Source organism: Typopeltis vanoorti, chromosome 23 (genome assembly GCF_054136105.1).
Source record: "Typopeltis vanoorti isolate ZY-2024b chromosome 23, IOZ_Tvanoo_1.0, whole genome shotgun sequence".
Lineage (NCBI taxonomy): Eukaryota > Metazoa > Arthropoda > Arachnida > Uropygi > Thelyphonidae > Typopeltis > Typopeltis vanoorti.
In genome coordinates this window covers 12,381,811-12,405,369 of record NC_143571.1, presented here as the reverse complement: position 1 = coordinate 12,405,369, position 23,559 = coordinate 12,381,811, and the positions used below count along the sequence as shown (strand labels likewise).

The 23,559-nt window shown below is 38.6% G+C and overlaps 1 protein-coding gene across 1 annotated transcript in view; it reads right to left on the bottom strand.

The window, feature by feature from the left end:
• l(1)G0196 (inositol hexakisphosphate and diphosphoinositol-pentakisphosphate kinase) overlaps positions 1 to 23,559 on the bottom strand; it is a 313,327-nt gene that overhangs the window by 5,394 nt on the left and 284,374 nt on the right. The gene's annotated exons all lie outside the window — the stretch shown is intronic.

The following is a 23,559-nucleotide window of genomic DNA, read 5'->3' as shown; positions in this document are numbered from 1 at the left end:
TGTTCAAATAATAGACTAACAATAACTAACACTCTCTTTAAACAACAAAAACCCCAAAGAAAATGGACATGGATATCATCAGATGGACAAACCAGGAATCATCATCAGCCATTGATGGATGAAGGCCTTTCCAAGATTACTCCAAAACTCTCTGTCCGTAGCTCTCCTTTTCCATGTCACTCCTGCAAATCTGATAATATCAGCAATCCACCATGATTTAGGTCGGCATCATGGTCGTTTTTCCTCTCGTGGAATCCAAACCAGTACTTCTTTTGTCCATTGTTGATCTTGTCTTCGAGCAATATGTGCCCATTGCCACTTCAGATGTTTCACTATTCCTATGATGTCAGAGACTTTGGTTTGATTTCTTATCCACTTATTCCTTTTGTGATCCAATCTTGTGATACTAAGCATACTTCTTTCCATACTAAATTGTGTTGTTCTTAATTTTTGAATTTCCTTTGCATTCAGTGGCCATGTTTCACAGCCATATGTCAGTATAGGAAGAATACACTGGTTAAAATTTTTCTCTTCAGGCATAATGGTAGTTGGCTTTTGAATATTGAATGTAATTTTCCAAATGCTTTCCACCCAAGCATCGTGCGCATTTTAATTTCCGCTGATATCTGTTATGCTAAGTATATGTAATGATCTACTTGTTTAATTTCCTCATTATTGATTTTTATTATTTCTGGTTGGACATAGCTATTGAACATAATTTGGGTCTTCTTTAGGTTTATCTTTAGGCCTGCTGTTCTGCTAGCAATTTGGAGCTCATGGATATAGAGTTCTGTAATTCATGTGCAGTTGAAGTAAAGCTAACTATGTCAACTGCAAAGCGTAAATGGCTTAAATATCTTCTATTATCTTCAGACCTTTCCCTTCCCAATCAAGAAGTTTGAATATTTCTTCTAGGCACGCTGTGAATAATTTTGGAGATATTGTGTCACCTTGTCTTATACCTCTCTGTATTCCCACAGTAGAGATGTTTCCATTGAAATGAATTGCTGCTGTGGCATTGGTGTATGCTGATTTGATAGTTCTGATGTAGGGCTCCTTCACTTGTTGTTTCGCAATGCTTTAAGTATTGCATAAGTTTTAAGTGAATCAAAGGCTTTCTCATAGTCGATAAAACCAAGACATAGTGGTAATTGATATTCATTACACCATTCAATAATCTGCTGTACAACTTGAATATAGTCCATTGTACTAAAGCCCCTTCGAAAGCCTATGAGCTAAGACTTTTGTAAACACTCTGTAGACCACTGATAGTAGATTGATAGGTTGGTAGTTCATCAAGTCTTCCATCTCAACTTTTTTGTGTATCAGAATTAGGGTAGCATTCTTCCATGTTGTTGGTATATCATTTTTCTTCAGGCATAAAGTAAATAATTTTGCTAAGGGTTTGTAGATTATTTCTCCACCTGTTTTTAGAAGTTCAGCTATAACTCCATCCTCACCTGCAGCTTTCCCATTTTAGAAGCTTTGGATGCTCTGCATAACTTCTTCTGGTAGAATCTGTAGTACTTCAGCTGTAGTTGAAGTACTACAGATTCTACCAGAAGAAGTTATTGTTGTAGAAGTAGAATTCTTCAATTCTACTCATATAATATAATATGAGTAGAATTGAAGAATTCTACTTAATATTATATCAGGATGATGGATTAAATTGAGTAGAATTCTTCAATTCTTTTTGCTATAGCATATCTATCTCTGGTGATGGTCCCGGCTTATAGTTGTTGTAGTTGTCTTCATTTAATTCATCATCCTGATATAATATTGGGTAGAATTCTTCAATTCTTTTTGCTACAGCATATCTATCTCTGGTGATGGTCCCAGCTTGTAGTTTGACTGCAACCATCTGTTTGCTGTTCATCAATTGCTGTTTAGTTTTTTGATACTACGGTTGTTTTCAATTGTTTGTTGTATGAATTTACAATTGAATTTTCTTATTTCTTCTGTGATACATTTTCTGATTGTTTTGCATAATTCTGCGTATTCAATTTTATTCTGTAGGTTAATTGATTGTTTCATTTCTCTTCGTTTCTTCATAAGCTGTTTTGTTTCTTCAGCGATTTTGTCTTGTTTCTGTTCTGTGGTACCAACTATTTCAAGTGAGCATCGTAAAAGGTTTTGGATAATAATGCCATTACTTTCTGATAGATCAGCACTGTAATCTATAATAAGATTGTAATCTATTGTTTAGTCCGTGTTGGAATATATCTTTTTTTAATGTTGAATTTGTGTACATCTATGTTTTGCTTTGATCTCCAAAACATTTTTCTTCTTTCTTTTTGGCAGTTTATTTGGATTTTACTTTTCGCGTTGGAAGTGACCATCACATGATACGATGGTCACTTCCAACATTGAAGGTGTTTATAACAGACCAGTCTTCAAAGATGTTTTTCTTATTAATGAGGATAAAGTCATTTTCACAAGTTTTTCCATTTGGACTTTTCCATGTCCACTTTCTGTGTTTTTTCCTTGAAAAAGGAATTCATGATATACAGGTTTTCTTTTTCTGCAAATTCTATTAACCTTGCTCCTCTGTCATATCTCATGCCATATCCCAAATTTCCCATTGAGCTTTCATCTGAATGTTGAATACCAATTCTAGCATTAAAGTCTACCATTACAATTCTGAAATGATGTTTTCCTTATTGTAGAGTTGGGATACATCATGATAGAAGGCTTCAATTTGTTTATCGGTATGACTTATTGTTGGTATATAGACTTGGACAATCTTAAAAGTGTATCTTTTCGAGATTTGAACAACAATACTTGCTATTAGATCGGATACACTGTCAAATTCTATTATGTTGTTCTTCAGTTTTTTGTTGATCAAGAATCTGACTCCACTGATTCTTTCCTTATCTTGGCCTCTATAATATAATATGTCTCCATTTTTTAATAGAAGAATTTCTTCATCATTACATCTGACTTTGCACAGTTAGTTTTGTTAGTTCAGTTAGCTGTGCTTCACTGCTCAGAGTCCTACAGTTTAATGTTCCAAGGTCTAGTTTCCAATGGCAGCATGATCTGGTTACCCGAGGATTTTTAGCACTGTCTGCCTTCATGTTTAACTGCCTGCTGCAATAGGTAGTAACAATCCGGCCTCCGGCCCATTTTATTTCTAAACCAAGAATATGATTCACTATATTATTGTAAACCAAAGATGAAAATCAAGTATCCTAAATTGCAGATCCTTTGCTGCAGACTGTGGATCAGACCACAAACTAGTACTAGAAAACCTAAGAATAAAGTTAAATCTGAAAGGACTTTTAGAGTCAAAATGAGACGGAATATAAATAAACTACAAGACAATATTATTCTAAGAAAATATCAACTAGAACTGGATAAAAACCTGAAGGAACTATCAAAACAGAATATAAGCATCGAAGAAGACTGGTGTAAATTAAAGGAAATAATATTAAACAACGTGTGTAGAGGCTTAAGAGCTGTGAGGACATCATGTTGGAGGTTTAATGGATTTTTTACAACACTCAAAAATAATTAAAATAGAATTTAATACTTCCTATATTTCGTCCTAGTCACTAGGACATCTACGGGGATTACAAAAACAATTAATGTAACATATACACAAATAACAAACAATACTAAGCCCAACCACGTGGGTGACACTAAAGTCCTATCTAGGTAGAGCGCCCTCTAAGGGCAGTAGTAGGTGGCCTGGAATGTAAGGTGGGAACTCTGGTGATGAGTGTTTCCCAAATCTTCGGAAGCTTAATGCAACCGTATTTATTGAGATTTGGTTGGTTTTTGAGAGCTGCTGCTGCTTCTAAGAAAAGTCTCTCTTTCTTGAATTTGCTGTGGTGGAGCATGGTGGTTTTCTTCCATGATACTCTGTGGGTGGTGTCCAAAACATGGTCAGCCAAGCCTGAATGGCCATAGTTGTGTTTGAAGATGTAAGACTTGTGTTCCTCTAGACGGATGGATGCTGATCTGCCTGTCTGTCCAAAGTACGCCAGCTTACAGGAACAGGGTGCTTTGTAAACTCCAGGCAGAGAGAGAGGAGGGAGCTGATCTTTCGTAGAATGGATAAGGGTAGCAAGTTTGCGGTGGGGCTTATATGCTGTGTGTAGGTTGTACTTTTTTAGTATCTTGGCTATTTTTTCGGATGTGCCATGGATGTAGGGTATGGTGATGGCATTTTTAAAATCTTGTTGACGAGAAGGACGGGGAATGGGGGAGGAGTTGATTATTATTTTTTTTGATACTGTGATCGCTGTAGCCATTGGAGAGGAAAGTGCTGTGTATGTGGTTAAGCTCAGTAGTGAGGGCGGTTCCACTGGAACAAAGATTGTGGGCTCTCTTGGTAAGGGTTTTAATAATGCCATATTGTTGAGAGGGGTGGTGGTGGGAGAGTTTGTGAATGTATCTGCCTGTGTGTGTGTGGGCTTTCTGTATACAATGAAGGTAAGTGTATCATCAGGCAGGCGTGTGACTAAGGTGTCTAGGAAGGGTAAACAATTGTTCTTTTCCTTTTCCATAGTGAACTGGATTCTTGGATGTAGACTACTGAGATGACTGAGGAAGGAGTCTAACGTGTCTGGGCGATGAGGCCAAATAGAGAACACATCATCTACATATCTTAGCCAGATAGAAGGTTTGAGTGGGACTGAGTCTATGGCTCGTTTTTCGAAATCTTCCATATAGAAATTGGCAAGGGGGGGTGAGATGGGGGAACCCATGGCAGTTCCCGCTATCTGCTTGTAGATTTTGTTGTTCCAAGAGAAATATCCAGAGTTAATGGCAAAGGAAAAGAGATCTAAGATGTCACAGGGAAAAACGTTTTCTAAGAGAGATAAGGGTGTCAATTAAGGGAATATGTTTACCAATATTTTTTGGAATTCTCTCTGTGCAGAAGTTTCCGAAATGCCAGAAAGAATCGACCAAAGTTCAGGGTTAAAAACGGTGGAGAGCTCTGAATGTAAGGAGCCAATGGCGGCGTTCGTCACTGCGAGGGTAGCACGTGTAGAGGCGATTTGCTCACGGAGTAATGCCTGGCTGGCACGGTTATATATACGAAGTGCTTTTTTAGAATGGAAATTGATCTTCATTTTAACAGTTTGGTATCACTCTTGTGTCCCGACATCGTTTTAAAAAGGCCAGCCTATTTAGTTGCCTAGATAGTCGTAGTTTTGACTTACCGTATTGCTTGGATTTGCGTGCTAGTTCTTCTCCATGGATGATTAGAATACATGTGTAGAGGCTTAAGTGCTGTGAGGACATCATGTTGGAGGCTTAATGGATTTTTTTACAACACTCAAAAAGAATTAAAATAGACTTTAACACTTCCTATATTTCGTCCTAGTCACTAGGACATCTACAGGGATTACAAAAAAATTAATGTAACATATGCACAAATAACAAACAATACTAAGCCCAACCACGTGGGTGACACTAAAGTCCTATCTAGGTAGAGCGCCCTCTAAGGGCAGTAGTAGGTGGCCTGGAATGTAAGGTGGGAACTCTGGTGATGAGTGTTTCCCAAATCTGCGGAAGCTTAATGCAACCATATTTATTGAGATTTGGTTGGTTTTTGAGAGCTGCTGCTGCTGCTTCTAAGAAAAGTCTCACTTTCTTGAATTTGCTGTGGTGGAGCATGGTGGTTTTCTTCCATGATACTCTGTGGGTGGTGTCTATATGGAAGATTTCGAAAAACGAGCCATAGACTCAGCCCCACTCAAACCTTCTATCTGGCTAAGATATGTAGATGATGTGTTCTCTATTTGGCCTCATGGCCCAGACACGTTAGACTCCTTCCTCAGTCATCTCAATAGTCTACATCCAAGAATCCAGTTCACTATGGAAAAGGAAAAGAACAATTGTTTACCCTTCGTAGACACCTTAGTCACACGCCTGCCTAATGATACACTTACCTTCACCGTATACAGAAAACCCACACACACAGGCAGATACATTCACAAACTCTCCCACCACCACCCCTCTCAACAATATGGCATTATTAAAACTCTTACCAAGAGAGCCCACAATCTTTGTTCCAGTGGAACCGCCCTCACTAATGAGCTTAACCACATGCACAGCACTTTCCTCTCCAATGGCTACAGCGATCACAGTATCAAAAAAATAATCAACTCCTCCCCCATTCCCCTTCCTTCTTGTCAACAAGATTTTAAAAATGCCATCACCATACCCTACATCCGTGGCACATCTGAAAAAATAGCCAAGATACTAAAACAATACAATCTACACCCGGTATATAAGCCCCACCGCAAACTGGCTACCCTTATCCGTTCTACGAAAGATCAGCTCCCTCCTCTCTCTCTGCCTGGAGTTTACAAAGTACCCTGTTCCTGTAAGCTGGCGTACTTTGGACAGACAGGCAGATCAGCATCCATCCGTCTAGAGGAACACAAGTCTTACATCTTCAAACACAACTATGGCCATTCAGGCTTGGCTGACCATGTTTTGGACACCACCCACAGAGATCATGGAAGAAAACCACCATGCTCCACCACAGCAAATTCAAGAAAGAGAGACTTTTCTTAGAAGCAGCAGCAGCTCTCAAAAACCAACCAAATCACAATAAATACGGTTGCATTAAGCTTCCGAAGATTTGGGAAACACTCATCACCAGAGTTCCGACCTTACATTCCAGGCCACCTACTACTGCCCTTAAAGGGCGCTCTACCTAGATAGGACTTTAGTGTCACCCACGTGGTTGGGCTTAGTATTGTTTGTTATTTGTGCATATGTTACATTAATTTTTTTGTAATCCCCGTAGATGTCCTAGTGACTAGGACGAAATATAGGAAGTATTAAAGTCTATTTTAATTCTTTTTGAGTGTTGTAAAAAATCCATTAAGCCTCCAACATGATGGAAGTCAAGAGACATCAAACCAGTAACAGAAGTAAGAATCTACGAGACAATGGTTCCCCCAATACTTCTCTATGGACTTGAATGCTGGAATCTCAAAACAGCTGAAGAGAAAAAATTATTAACTATTGAAATGGGTTGGCTAAGAAGATTACTTGGAGTATCTCCGCTGGATAGACTAAGAAACGAAGACATAAGGAAACGACTAAAAGAAGAAATAACAATAATAGACAAAATCCAAGAAAGAAGACTGCGATGGTTTGACCATGTGACCAGAATGGGAACAGAAAGATTACCAACTAAAGCCCTGTATACAACAATCGAAGGCAAAAGATCCAAAGGGAAGCTCAGAATTAGATGGATGGACAAAATAAAAGAGGACCTGAAAACCAAATCACAACAAGCGACACCAAACTGGACAGAATTGTTCAGACTCCTCAGGGACAGACAGAAGTGGAAAGAGTTCATCCAGCCTCATCATCATCATACACATAGATGATGGAAGAGAGAAGAAGAAGATATTCTTACTGAAGTCTTCCCACGAACTTTAGTAAGACATATAACTAAGATCTCTTAAAATTTCATCTATTTTTTTTTTTAGGACATTTACTGACTTATTTCCTAAGAGCCTTCTATATGCTTTCTTCTTTTACAGGACTGCTTCTTTCATACTTCAGTTTAATATCTCCAATTCTAAATTTGGTTCAATGTAATTTTTCATCATTTCATCATTTTATGATGAAATGATGATTAACATTGTCCAATCTTGTTTTATACTCTGATTTCACAATCTTACTGTGCACATCCATTCTGTGTTGATGAAGCTATAAGATATTTATGAAGCAAAACTTGCTTATATTTTTACTTGTTTTCATTCATTACAGCAATAAATTCATTTTTAATCCATGGATAGATAGTATTTAGTCTTACGGCTGTTTGGGGGTAGCTATATATGGCACCATCTAGGGAAATGATTATGAACAAGGTGGTTTCCCATTGCCTTCCTTGTCATACTATATCCTACGACTGTAGCCTGTGTGTTCACAGGGCCGGTTTGCCTGCTTGCAGGATGAAAAACCCCAGATAAACTAGTGGAAAAAACCTCTGCTTGGCTATGGCTGAGAAAGATCCTTAAGCTTCTCACATCGTCGACAGGAATCGAACCTAGGCCACTCCTTCACCAGGCATATGGTTGTGAAGCACATAGCCAATACGCTAACCGCACAGACTTTTAATCCATAATGTTTATTAATTCTGAAGCAAACAATAATAAATGGTCAGATTAACTGGATAATGTATCAAATCATTCAAGTTACGATTTAGTATCAAGGTGCTTTTTTTTTCCAGTAGTAAGTCAATCAGCATAGAAATGGGACTTTCCATCACACTTCTAAAAGGAAAATGAAAGAGAAGTGAAGAGCAACTCACTCTTAATTATTATTTTTCAAGAAATAACGTATACTAAAATATTAATTATAAAAACTTTAATACTTTCCTATATTTTGGCAATATTATATTGCTATCATCAGGGATCACAAACAACAACAATAACAATGATGTGTGCATGCAGGCTCTAACACTGGGCAAGTGAAGCTAAAAAAAGCCAAAGTCAGGCCTAGACTCTAAAATGTTGCCCCCTAGTAAGCTAAATTGGATAGTCTTGGCCAATAGATTGAAAATCTGAGGATTAATGCTTCCCAAATTTCGGGCAGTCTCATGCACCCAAATTTGTTAACGTCTGGAAAGATTTTCAGGACTGGTGTAGATTTGAGGAATAGCCTTTCATATTTATATTTGCTACGGTGTTATAGAGTGGCCTTCTTCCATTGTACCCTGTGGTGGGTGTCCAAAGTATGGTCAGCAAGTCCTGATGATTTCATCATCAATAAACTTTCAACAGATGTAGTGTTTTGTTCAGAAATTCTGATATTGGCTGGCCCTTGTCTTTTTGCAACTACAATGGACCTAGTAGACACCTAGTAGTTCTAGAGATGGCCGGAATTTATTGGAGCAGATAAGAGATGCCAATTTTTTATATGGTCTGTAAGTGGTGAAAATGTTGTATTTACTTAGGATTTTTGTCAATTTTTTAGATGTGGCCATCTTCTTCTTCTGCAGCTTCTCCCACTTAAGTGGGGTCACTATTGATAATGAGTCTCCTCCACACCTTCCTGTCTTGGGCTGTCACCACATCCAAGTTCTTCATCCTCAAGTCCTCTTCTACCAGCTCCCTCCATCTCTTCTTTGGCCACCCACGCTTCCGCCTTTCTTGCACATCAATCTGCATGACCCTTCTTTCCACATATTGTCCTCCCTCGTCATCACATGACCAAACCATCTCAACTTGCCTCCTGTATCTTCGCTCCTAAGTTCGTAATTTTCACTGACATAGTCATTTCTCAGACGATCATTTCTGGTCACACCGCACATCCACCTAAGCATTCTCATCTCTGCTACTTCCATCCTGCTGATGTTATTTTTCCTAAGGGCAACAGTTTCTATAGCATATGTCACAGCTGGCCTCACTACTGTCCTATAAATTTTGCCTTTCAGATTGATCACCATCCTCTTATAGCATAACACCACAGCCATCGCCCTCCAGTTCCTCCAACCCGCTTGTATCCTGCATCCCACTTCCTTCTCAGCTCCTAAATCTTTTTCCACTGTTGAACCTAAGCATCTAAAGTCTCTCACCTTCCTGATGACATTTTCTTCCAGCTCCAGATCTGTCTCCTGCCTGCTGCCCACTGTGCAACACATATACTCTGTCTTACTTCTGCTCAGTCTCATACCTCTCTCTTCCAGTACTTTTCTTCATCTTTCCAGTTTAGTTCCCACTTCTTCTCTTGAATCTACACACAGCAAAATGTCATCTGCATACAACATTGTCCAAGGCACATCTTCTCTCATCTCCTCTGTTACTACCTCCATCGCAATATTAAACAGAAACGGACTTAATGCTGACCCTTATTGCAAGCTAACTGTTACGTGAAAACTTTCTGTCTGTCCCAAACAGGTCCGAACACTTGTCTTCACATTTCTGTACATTTCCCGCAACAACCTGACATATTTCTCCGGCACCTTCTTCTCCCTCAGACATCTCCAGACTTCTTGCCTTGGCACTCTATCATATGCTTTCTCCAGATCTATCGTATGCTTTCTCCAGATGTAGCTCCCTTTGTTTCTCTCGATACTTTTCCATTATCTGCCGTAACCCAAAGACAGCATCTGTTGTTGATCTAGCAGGCACGAAGCCAAATTGTTAATTTGCAATCTCAACCTCCTTCCTCAATCTACCATCAAGAACCCTTTCTAGGATCTTCATTGTGTGGGACATCAACTTTATTCCTCTCTAATTTTTATCTTGTGCATCCCGTTTACCCTTGTAGATGGGAACAGGAGTACTCTCTCTCCATTCCTCGGGTATATTTCCTGTTGACAAACTTTCATGAACAGGTCCCACAGCAGGTCAATTCCCTCTTCCCCATTGCCTTCCATGCCTCCACTGGAATTCTGTCGGGGCCCACCGATTTTCCATTCCTCATCTTCTTCATGGCCTCCGTCACTTCCATTCTACTGATGTTCTGCACCATCCCCTCAGAAGGCTGCCCATCTCCTCTGTGAGTCCTTGCATTTTCCTCATTCAAAAGTTCCTCATAGTATATTTTCCATCTGTTTCTTATGTCCACATCCCTCCATAATACTCTTCCTTCAGCATCTTTGATCTGCCTCACATGTAAGATGTCCTTTGTTGCTTTATTTCTACATTTCACTAGTTGGTAAATTTTTCTCTGTCCTTCCTTTGTTTCTAATTGATCATACAGATCTTGATATGCCATGGCCTTCGCCTGTGCCACAACTCTCTTGGCTTCTTTCTCTCTCTCTCTGTACACCTCTCTGTCCTCTTCCACTCTTGACTCATCCCACTTCTGCTTTGCCTTCCTCTTAGCTGTCACTGCCACTTGTACATTATTATTCCACCACCACCAACCCTCCTTCTGCTTTCTAATCTTTCCAGATGTCTCACCAAGCACCTCGATTGCACAGCTCAGGATTACTTTTGAATTATGTTTCCACCAATCTTGTACACTTTCCAGTCCATCCAAAATCCTGTCTAACACCGTCTCCCTAAAATGATTCCTCACACTCTCCTCTTTTAAGTGAAACCACTTAATTATCTTCATCCCATGGTATCCAGAGGTTCTTATCTTCGATCTTATTTTAAAGTCTGCGCACAGCAGCCGGTGTTGCTGTGTGACTTGATCTTTGGAATTACTTAACAATTTGTCATAACCGTAAGATGTTTTCTTCTAGTCAAAATGTAGTCAATTTGTGAACTTTTATCTGCTTTCAATAAAACTCATATATCTAGTTCTAGAGTTTTTTTTTTTTTTTTTTTTTTTTTTACTACGGACCGCTGAACAGTGCTGAAGTACCCAATGTGGCCCTCATGGCGAAAAGTTTGGAGACTACTGCTATAAGGAATACATTCCTCAAGTGCATGATAGTGATCACTATGAATTTTGGACCATTCTTCCTGTAGGCATGTAATGAAGTCCTGGGCTGTTGTGGAATGGACATCCCTTGACCTCACCCAATGCTCCAGTTCATCCCATACATGTTCAATAGGGTTGAGATCAGAGCTCTGTGGAGACTATTCAAGTGGTGAAGTTCATGTCCACAAACCCACAGTTACAGCAGCAACAGCCTTATGACATGGCATATTGTCTTGCTGAAAGAGACAATGGTCAGTTCCATAGAAATGCCACAAAGTAAGAAGCATTGCATTGTCCACAATGTTCAGATACCTCTCAGAGTTCAATGTTCATAGTACCACAAACAGAGACCAAACCGGGAAAAACAGGGCTATACATCATACTGTCACCTCCAAATTCCATAAGCTGTGGTTCTGTACTCTGGTAAGAGATGTTCACTCGGCATCTGGCACACCCACACCAGTCCATCTGCTCAGCGGAGGGTGCAGCATGATTCATCACTCCATAACACAGCTTTCCAAGCTTCCATTGTACATGCTCTTTGTACCACTGAAGATGACTGTCTGTTGGATTGGAATGCGGGGCTTGCATATTGCGGTCCTACACCATGGAAACCCATGTTGTGAGCTTCGGTTCTGAATGTTTTTTTGCGGATTTGTATTCCAGTTGATGCCCAGAACTCCACATCGAATGTGTTGGCCAACAAATGATTTTTACACATTATCCTTCATAGCACCCTACAGTCATGTTCTGGTGGGTCGTCCACTCCTACAGTTGCCACACTGACTGTTGACGTAGAATGCCCTAATCTGTCAACAATTTGCCAAACAGATGGCATCCTATCACATAGCCTTTTCAAATTCCATCAGTTCCCTTCTCAGAGCCATTTCACCTGGACACAGCTGCACTGACTTGAGAGCATTATATTCCTCCAATTTATGTGGCTACAAACATGACTCATTACATGGTTCGTGCGTCTTGCCCATGAAGGTGTCCGTTGACCTCTTTCCAAGAAGTGTATATACAATCAATAAAAAAATTGAAAAAATCCTTAGTTTTTTTTAAAAATCCATGTTACAGATGTAAATTTACTATAGATTTACAAAAAACCTTTTGTGGGTGGGACCAACAACAAAAAAAAAAACTATCCATCCTTCAATATCATTACAGACTTCATGATTTCTTTCATCATATGTTAATTTATTTTCATGGTATTGATTACAACACAGAATGTTTAGAAAATAAATAATTTTTATTAAATTATTAGCTGATATTTCACTGGTATCCAGCATCTTTAGAGCACAAGAACAGTTTGTCACTGTATTGAAAACAATAACAATTTGGTATAACAGCAGTACTTGTTTAAAAAACTGTAATGGACAAAACAAGGAACTAAAGTTCTAATTAAGTGCCATCAATGTTGGAAAAAAAGAGAAAACAAGTATTAATTAGATCTCAAAATGACTGCTTCCCAGATTTTTGGTAAATTAATGCAGCCAAATTTTTTGAGGTTTGGAGTATGTTTTAAAGCTGCTCTTGATTCCTAAAACAATCTCTCTCTCTGACTTATAACTTCTGTGTAGCAATATTGTGTTCTTCCATTTGATCCTGTGTGAATGGATAACCAAGGCATGGTCTGATAGACCTGACTTGCCATAGCGATAGTGCCGGATGTATTTTTTTATGTTCGCCAAAGCAGATGTAAATAGTTCTTCCTGTCTGTCCATAGTAAACCAAGTCACAAGAACAGGGCACTTCATAAACTCCTGGATGTGATAAAAAAGTTTGTCCTCAGGTGAATGGATGAGAGTTGCCAATTTGATATATGGTTTAAATATGGTGCATAGCTGATACCGTATTTACTCAAATATAACTCACCCTCACGTATACCTCCCACCCCTGATATTACTTTATGAAAAAAGAAATTAAAAAGTTTCGCATGTAGTTTACACACAAAAAAAAGTTTAAAACTTTAAGAAATAGATAGTAAATGTTGTTATGGCAGTTTCGGATATTTTGGAATTTGGTTGAAGAGAATCAGCATTTCAACTCAACAATTGTTGGCTTGTCTTTGTCATTGAGTTGTGCAAGCTTTTGCTAATAGTGCACCAATCATATGCATAGAGATGGAACCAACCAATAGAGGAAATGTTGGAGTGAGGGCATTGACTTCTTCTCAATCTTGGATTGTGCAGGGGTGAATTAAGATTAAGAGACCATTATTAGAACTGTTATGCAACTGGATTTTGAGAGCTTGGGACATGATTTCACCAGAAATAATTAATTTAATTACAGAAGCATTGTCACTAAAATATTCAAATATATTGCTTGATGAAGTTGAGCGGACAATTGCATAAATAATGTTGATAATTAACATTTAAATGCATTCGTTTTATAAATAATATGAACAATTATAAATTATGATGAATAATGAGGATTTAATTATAAACATCAATTTAGTTTCCTGAAAAACTTTAATTTCCGAAAATCCCCGCAAATATAACTTGCACTTTTTTAAGAAAAAAAGTGCAAACGGTACTCGAGTAAATACAATATTTATTAAGTACTCCAGATATCTTTTCAGATGTGCCTTAAATGTATGGGATGGTAACAGTTTTGCTGTAGTCTTGTGTGATAGGCAATGGAGGGAATTTCTGGGGAGCATTTAGTATATGGCTGTATAAATTTACTAAAAATCTGGGAGACAGTCATTTTAAGATCTAATTAATACTTGTTTTCTCTCTTTTTCCAACATAGATGGTACCTAATTAAAACCTGAGTTATTTGTGTTGTCCGTTTCAATTTTTTAAACTAGTCCCACTATCATACCAAATTGTTATACCAATACTACTGACCAGATTGGTCAGTAGTATTGGAAAAGGGAAGCCAGTTAATTCTATAAGCACTGCCTTAATGCAAATCATACATCTACCTACCTAAACCTCAACCAGTTTTTCTTCTGGACACATCATAGATGTTACGTCTCCCCTCAGTAGCTCATACCAAAATCATGTGCAACGCTCTTCTCTCATAGAATTCAGTTCCTCCAAATACTTATATATCTCATGTATTTTGGCAATATATTCTTTAATTAAATTAAAGCAAAAAAAACCACAAGGCCTATGTTGCTCAGATTCTGTTATGATGGAGATAATTTGCATTGGTCATCTATGCAGAAAGTAAAGAAAGAAAGAAAGCAAATAAGAAAATACAAGAAATAGAACAAGTATACAAAGCACTATTACAAGAAGAAAGCATTAGAATGCTATATCAATCACGATTAACAGATTACCTAAAAGAAGCTGCCTTCTTGCACATCCATCTGCATGACCCTTCTTCCCACATATTCGTCCTCCCACCTCACCACATGACCATACCATCTCAACCTTGCCTCCTGTATTTTCGCTCCTAAGTTCGTAACTTTCACTGTTCCCCTGACATAGTCATTTCTCAGATGATCCTTTCTGGTCACACAGCACATCCACCTAAGCATTCTCATCTCTGCTACTTCAATCCTGCTGATGTTATTTTTCCTCAGGGCCACAGTTTCTATAGCATGTCATAGCTGGCCTCACTACTGTCCTATAAATTTTGCCTTTCAGATTGATCAGCACCCTCTTATTGCATAACACTCCAGCCATCTCCCTCCAATTCCTCCAACCCGATTGTATCCTGCATCCCACTTCCTTCTCAGCTCCTCCATCTTCTTCCACTGTTGAACCTAAGTATCTAAAGTCTCTCACCTTCCTGATGACATTTCCTTCCAGCGCCAGATCTGTCTCCTGGCCACCACCGCCCACTGTGCAACACATATACTCTGTCTTACATCTGCTCAGTCTCGTACCTCTCTCTTCCAGTACTTTTCTCCATCTTCTCTCATAGAATTCAGTTTCTCCAAATACTTATATATCTCATGTATTTTGGCAATATATTCTTTAATTAAATTAAAGCAAAAAAAACCACAAGGCCTATGTTGCTCAGATTCTGTTATGATGGAGGCTTCTTCTCTTGAATCTACACACAGCAAGATGTCATCTGCATACAACATTGTCCAAGGCGCATCTTCTGTTACCACCTCCATCACAATATTAAACAGAAACAGACTTAATGCTGACCCTTGATGCAAGCCAACTGTTACTTGAAAACTTTCTGTCTGTCCCAAACAGGTCCGAACACTTGTCTTCACATTTCTGTACATTTCCCGCAACAACCTGACATATTTCTCCGGCACCTTCTTCTCCCTCAGACATCTCTATACTTCTTGCCTTGGCACTCTATCGTATGCTTTCTCCAGATCAATAAATACCAGATGTAGCTCCCTTTTTTTCTCTCGATATTTTTCCATCATCTGTCGTAACCCAAAGATAGCATCTGTTGTTGATCTACCAGGCATGAAGTCAAATTGTTCCTTTGCAATCTCCACCTCCTTCCTCAATCTACCATCAAGAACCCTTTCTAGGATCTTCATTGTGTGGGACATCAACTTCATTCCTCTGTAATTTTTACAGTCTTGTGCATCCCCTTTACCCTTGTAGATAGGAACAAGAGTACTCTCCCTCCATTCCTCGGGTATATTTTCCTGTTGGCAAACTTTCATGAACAGGTCCCATAGCAGGTCAATTCCCTCTTACCCCAGTGCCTTCCATGCCTCCACTGGAATTCTGTCAGGGCCCACCGATTTTCCATTCCCCATCCTCTTCATGGCCTCCGTCACTTCCATTCTACTGATGTTCTGCACCATCCCCTCAGAAGGTTGCCCATCACTGTGAGTCCTTGCATTTTCCTCATTCAAAAGTTCCTCATAGTATATTTTCCATCAGTTTCTTTTGTCCACATCCCTCCATAATACTCTTCCTTCAGCATCTTTTTTGATCTGCCTCACATGTAAGATGTCCTTTGCTGCGTTATCTCTACATTTCGCTATTTGGTAATTTTTTCTCTGTCCTTCCTTTGTTTCTAATTGATCATACAGATCTTGATATGCCATGGGCCTTCGCCTGTGCCACAACTCTCTTGGCTTCTTGCTTTCTTTCTTTGTACACCTCTCTGTCCTCTTCCACGCTTGACTCATCCCATTTCTGCTTTGCCTTCCTCTTAGCTGTCACTGCCACTTGTACATTATTATTCCACCACCAACCCTACTTCTGCTCTCTAATCTTTCCAGATGTCTCACCAAGCACCCCGATTGCACAGCTCAGGAATACTTTTGAATTATGTTTCCACCAATCTTGTACACTTTCCAGTCCATCCAAAATCCTCTCTAACACCCCTCTCCCTAAAACGATTCCTTCCCACTCTCCTCTTTTAAGCGAAACCACTTAATTGTCTTCATCCCATGGCATCCAGAAATTCTTATCTTCGATCTTATTTTAAAGTCTGCGCACAGCAGTCGGTGTTGTTGTGCTATTTGTCACAACCTTAAGATGTTTTCTTCTAGTCAAAATGTAGTCAATTTGTGAGCTGTTGTTACCACTCCTAAATGTTATCAAATGTTCTTCTCTCTTGTAGAAAAACGAGTTCACAATTGCCAGATCAAACGCTACTGCAAAGTCCACAACCCTCTCTCCTTCCTGGTTCATCATTCCCACTCCGTGGCCACCATGCACCCTTTCACAGTCTCTATTCTGTCTTCCTATGTGCCCATTCAAGTCTCCTCCGACAATCACCATCTCATTTTCTTCCAATTCTCTCATTTCTTCATCTAACACGTTCCAGAACTCATCTTTTTCCTCTGCTGTACAACTGACTTGCAGGGCATATACACATAATACGACCACCCGCTCTTCTCCAAGACCCAATTTCATTCGCATGATCCCGTCGTTCCTTCTGCCCATGTCCAGTACTTCACCCTTCGTTCTGCCACACACCACAATTCCTACACCATTTCTTCCCTCGTTATTCGCTCCAGAGTAGAACAATTTATATCCATCTCCCAGTTCCTTTGCCTTTCCCCGTTTCCACCTTGTCTCCTGCACAAATAAAATGTCCAACTTCCTCTTCCTCATCATGTCTGCCACCTCTCTTCCCCTTCCAGTCAAGCTTCCAACATTCAGTGTTCCCATTCGCAACATCCTCTCCACCTGCTGGGCCGCTTCATTAACCGCACCTGCCCTTGATGCGGTAGCCCTCGTCCACTTCTCGCAGCTGTAGGACAACGTGGCTGCACGTCGCTTAAGGGGTACGCCCTAGCCCTTATATCATTTTCTCTTTGACTCATAATCATAGTTTGAGTTGGCACTGAAGTTTTCCGACCGGATGCCCTTACTGACATCAACCCTCGCATTTATCTGGGCTTGGGACCGGCACCTATTGAGGCTAGCTTGCCTCCTTCAGTGGCTGCATAAGACAAAATGACTTAGCAAGATAGGAAAGACTCACCCCTAGCCCTCGAATACTCTAATAGCATCGGGGGGGGGGGGGGAGGGGGGGGGAGGAGCAAGGAGAGGAGAAAGAAGCAAAGAAAGAAGAGGAAGGACCAGTCTACAGAATAATATAACAGATATATATTACATGAAGTGAGGCATGGTCCAGCATCAGGTACCTCGGGTTTGCCATTCCCATACTCACTAAAGTGAGCCCTTGAGGTAAAATATTAAAAAGAAAAACATAAAATCTGGAACATAGATACAGAAAATGCAATAAAAGAACAAATGGCATACAAATCACTCCTTCAAAAATATAGAAAAAATAGAAGAAATATACAAAAACAAAAGAAATATAGCTAAAAACTGTAGTACAGAAAGCTCACCAAGATTCTTGGGACAGGTTTATTAATAAAATAGAAGAAGACATACATGGAAGATAAGACATAGCCTACAAAATATTAAAGAAATTAAACAATGAAGAAAGAGATACGGCACAAATCAACATAACACAATTGAATCAATGGATAGAGCATAGAAGAATTGATGGTATGACCCAAATTTAATAACAGGAAATAACAATGAAAAAATCAGTACTGATATAGTACCAATAAAATTAGAAGAACTAAAAGAATCAATAAAAGTATCAAAAAAGAGAAAAAATACAGAGCTTTAGAAATATGGTGGAGAATATATGCCAGCCTGGTTGGCCAAGTGGATAGCATATCTGCTCTCCAGCCAAAACGCTATGGGTTCAAATCCCGTCACGGGTATGGGTGTTTGTGATTGTCTGTGGAAATACCAGTGGTGGTCGGCGGTAGATGGCATTGGTGTAGTTGCGGTCAGTTGGTGATTGAATGGTGGAGACGGAGTTGTAGAGCAGGTGCCCTCCTCGATGAGTCCTTGGACTCTCTGGAGGTGTCAAATAATAATAATAATAATAATAATAATAATATTTACATCACAGATTCTTAAAATTAATAAATAACTGTTGGAGGAAATGTGCAGTTCCATCAGATTGGTTAAAAGCTAATGTTATATCTATATTTAATAAAGGAAACAGATGATTGTGGAAATTGCAGGAGAATAAGTTTATTAAATACAAGTTACAAAAGTCTTAGAAATATTACAAAAAAATCTACTCTCAGAAGAGCAAAATGGTTTCAGATATGGAAGGTCATATATAGACAATATTTATGTGTTAAAATAAATTATATAAAAAAAAACTTAATTTAGAGATTTATAAGGCCTTTATAGATTATGAGAAAGCTTTTGATAAGATACACAGAGAAAAACTATGTAATATAATGAAAAAAACATGGATATCTATTACATCTGGTACAAGTTATTGATTGATTGATTGATCTCATCCATCCCTATAGGACGGATAGAGTCCCCCTAATGAGGGGTTCACGACGAAATTAATGCGGTCGATTTGTCACTCCTTGCTGCATCCCCTAAGGGTATGACTTCATGACTGTAATTAATTCGTGTGTGTTCACGGCACCAGTTTGCCTGCTTGCAGAATGAAAAACTTCAGATAAACTGGTGGGAAAAAACCCTGCTGTCCATGCCCAAGACTGGCAAACTTGGCTATCACTGGGGAAGATCCTTAAGTTCCTCACGTCATTGACAGGAAATGAATCTAGGACACTCCTTCCCCAGGCATATGGTTGCAAAGCACAAAGCCACTAGGCTAATCGTGCAGATATACAAGCTATACAAAGATTATATATTACAAAATTACAGTTAGGTAATAAATTAACAGAAGAGATTGAAATAAATCAGTGTCAGACATGGATGTAGCTTATCTCCAACTCTTCAATATATATATATATATATATATATTGATCAGATTATTAAAATATGAAAAACAACAATAAAACAATGCATCCAGTTAACCAGAAGAGCTGTTATCAGTATAATGCTGTATGCAGATAATCAAATTATGTAACAAGAAAATGAAGATGACCTTCAAAAATCAATTTATGAATTAAACAAAATAAGCCAACAATACAATTTAAAAATTTCACAAAAGAAAACAAAAGTCTCTGAGAAGGTGTTTGAGTCAGAAGAACAGAACAATAACAAGACTATGGGAAGAAAGAGTATATGTTCCAGAGATTGTCTCATCCAGCATAAAAATATCATATCACATCAAAAGCTTCTAAAAAAACTAGGTATCCACCTGACTAGAAACTATACAAATCCCAAATTTGCCCATTCTTAGAACTGTTCATATGATTGGGATAGAGTGTCTAAAACTTCCCTGAAATTCTTTGGTCCAGAGGAAAGGAACTCAGCTCACAGACAATCACTCCCTTGAAGACTCACTTTAATTTCCATCTCATAGATATAACATTTCAGCTCTGTGTCAGTTCTACAGGTACTTCTATGGTCACTGCTCCACAAAAACTGGCAACCATCATTCCTCCAATTTCTGTTGGGCCAGCAGTTGCTCAGTATCCCTTTACAGTGCAACAGGCTAGTGATTTCATTAATTGAGTTAGTATCTCATAATGAAAACCACACATCCTTTTGGGTGTGCAGAATGCTATGCATTATGGGAAGGGCCACTATCCAGACCAGTTCTGACCTTTATTGAGGTCTCATCAGTGGGAGTCAGATCCATAAGAGATACCAAAGTTAACTGCCAAAGTTTGCACATGAAGTTTCTTCATGACTAAACTACTTAAAATATAGAAAGGCAAATTACCTCAGCCTAGATATCTCTTCTGGGTCTGGCTCCCACTGATGAGACATCAATAAAGGTTGTAACCAGTCTGCATGGTGACCTTTCCCATAATGCATAGAATTATACACACCTGAAAGGATGTGTGCTGTGCATTATGGAATATTAAGACAATTAATGTGAAGCCATTAGCCTCTATATAGTTGTAGCCTAGTCGTGAAGAAACTTCACGTGCAAACTTTGTTTGCTTACACTTGGACCTTTATTGAGATCTCAATAAAGGTCCAACTGTAATCTTCAAATGAATATTAAACAATATAATTTCTTGACATTTTTAATTTGATTTATAGCCGAGTGAGAAATCTTTTTACATCTAGTTCTAATCCAGAGTATTTTATTTTAAGAATAAAATATTACTCCTTTTCACTACTTGTATATGGGATATATATGACTTCTGCATTACTTCAATCTTGGTATCTCTTCTGGGTCTGGTTCCCATTGATTTTTTTTAACTCCACGGGAGTTAAAAAACTAATCTTTTACCTGGGAATGGGCAACTCCACTTGGTGACAGGATGGGCTTGTCACTGAATAGAATCACTGCTGATGAATTAAATGATCCTTCAGGTCACTCACTGGGTGATCTGCAGAATCACATGAGTTTTTGGAGAGGTATCCCTGCACTTTAACGTACCTTAATAAAGGTCAAAACCATTTTGGGTAGTGGCCCTTCCTATAAGTTCTACCTCTGGTGAAAGGTTACAAAACTGAACTAACATAAATGAATGAAATAAGCTAAGTCTGCTAATTAATTTAGCAGAGCCTAATTAAGAAACTTGCAATGCACTTTATCATTAAAAATTTGCTAATTGCATTTACAGGAACTATTTCCCATCTAATGATTTACTATTTACCCCTCCTAATTTACTTCAAATGATATAAAAGTTGGTTGCTGATTTACTTTAAATTGAAATATTCATTTAGATGTTCAAAGTAGGTATACATAATAAAGAAAATTCACTGGAGTGCTGCATCCACACATAAAGACAAAGAATAACATACAGAGAAGTCTAGATAGACAGTCTCTCTCTCTCTGGTCCTTCACTGCATGTCATGGTGGATGGTACCCTCTCTTTGAGCTTTGCCCCCCAATGCAGGAGTGAATCAAGGGTCTGATCTATCACCAATCCTCTTTCTCGTATACATAAATAACCTACTCTCTATAACTATCAATCCTATCTATAGTTATGTTGATGCACACTTCATTCATCCTACTCCTTTGACAAACCATGTAGTTCTCATACATCTTTAACAGTGAGATTATCTGCTAGTGCTTTAAACACTGATCTCCATATCATCCTGCATGAATCAAGATTAACTTGGTCACCTTCAATGCAACCAAAATGCTGTCCTGCCTTTTCTCTCACAAAAGGATTGGATTTTCAGCTCACCTTCCTTATCCTCAGTAATACACATATGACCAGACAGGATGAGAATGCTCTCCCTGGACTGACATTTACCTCCAACTCCTGTCACAAATACATCACACCAATAGCCTCTAAAACACTAGGCATTTTTTTTCTTGCAAGAAGCTATTTTACACCTCTCCAGTTACTAATTCTACATAAATCCCAAATCCACCACCCTTAGAATACTGTTTACACATTTCGGGTGGTGCACCTAAAAATTCTTGATGACAGAAAGTTTTCCTCTAGACAGAAAAATTCTGTCTAGAGGGGAGCAATTCAGTTCACAGATGACACTTTCTTCAGAGGCTCACCTTATCATCTCACAGATGATGCAATGGTTCAGCTTTGTCTCTCTTCTACAGGTACTTCCATGGTCACTGAATTCATGGTCAGTTCCATGGTAAATTGGCAAACATCATTCCTCTACTTACTGTTCGGCCTGTTATAACAATGACAGCAGCTGCCCAAAATCCCTTTTCAGCACAACTTCAAACACACTTCTCTATGTTTATTCCATCTACCTCTGTCCTCTGGAACAGCCTTTCTCTTGATATGTTTCCCATCAACTTCAACCTCCAGCTGTTTAAGAAAAATGTCAACAGATTTCTTCTTTCTCAATCCTCATCTGTACCTCATGGATGGCAATGATGTAATATGGATTTTTTTACCTCTCATGTGGGATAAAAAAAAAAAGGACAAAATAGTATAATGGTTCACCTGGATGGTGAAAAACACACTGTTGAATAGAAATAAGGAACTTATTCTCTCTCTCTCTCTCTTTATAAGATCTTGAGCAATAAGCAACCACATCTTGATCACTATTGCACAGATTGGGGCAATGGTTTCTTGGAAATGAAATGGTGCGGAGATTCCAAGTAGGTAATCAAAATGGTGATAGGGATATGTTTCACTGGGGAAGCACAAGGGCAACAGTGCGAGAAATGCACCTATGAGAAAATATTGCATCAGTTTTCGTAACTGTCATACTATAAAAGGTGTTGCTTAGCTATGAATTTGCTAAGGGTGCTAAAAGCCTAGCTCACTGCTGGTCACAGTTTGTGAAATGTTCCCTAAAAGAACAGACTGATGGTTTGTAGAATATAAACTTGGCTGAGAGGCAGAAAGGAGGACATGATAAAGTCATTAAGGGGAGTTTTATAGGCTTGATAGCAAATATTTCTTAATTTGTGATAGAGAAATAGAGAACAAATGTTCATCCTAGAAACTTTTAGCAAGGATGCGAGATCTAGCTTCTTTGCTGGTGGAGTGAATGAGTTTAAGGAGAAATATAATATGCATTATGTGAATAATATTCATGTGGGTCTGTGATGACTCCTCAGAAAACATGGAGATGGTCAGATAATAATAACAATAGGATCCTGGGAATAGTATTTAAGATCAATGTAAAATATTATCAGCCGGCATTCTTGTTCTGTATTTGTGTTTCAAAAATTATCAGTCTACTTAAGGAACCCGTGAAAGATAGAATGAAAAGAACTTTTAAGAAAGTAAAATTTAGGCATATAATGCATACCGATTTGAAATAATGAGAAGTTCTTACTGTTCATTTTATCCTATTTACAGAATGCAACTACAACTTACTGAAATTAAGAATAAAATTACTGAAAACAACTGTTCTTTAGTTCTAAGCTTTCATTATATATATATATATATATATA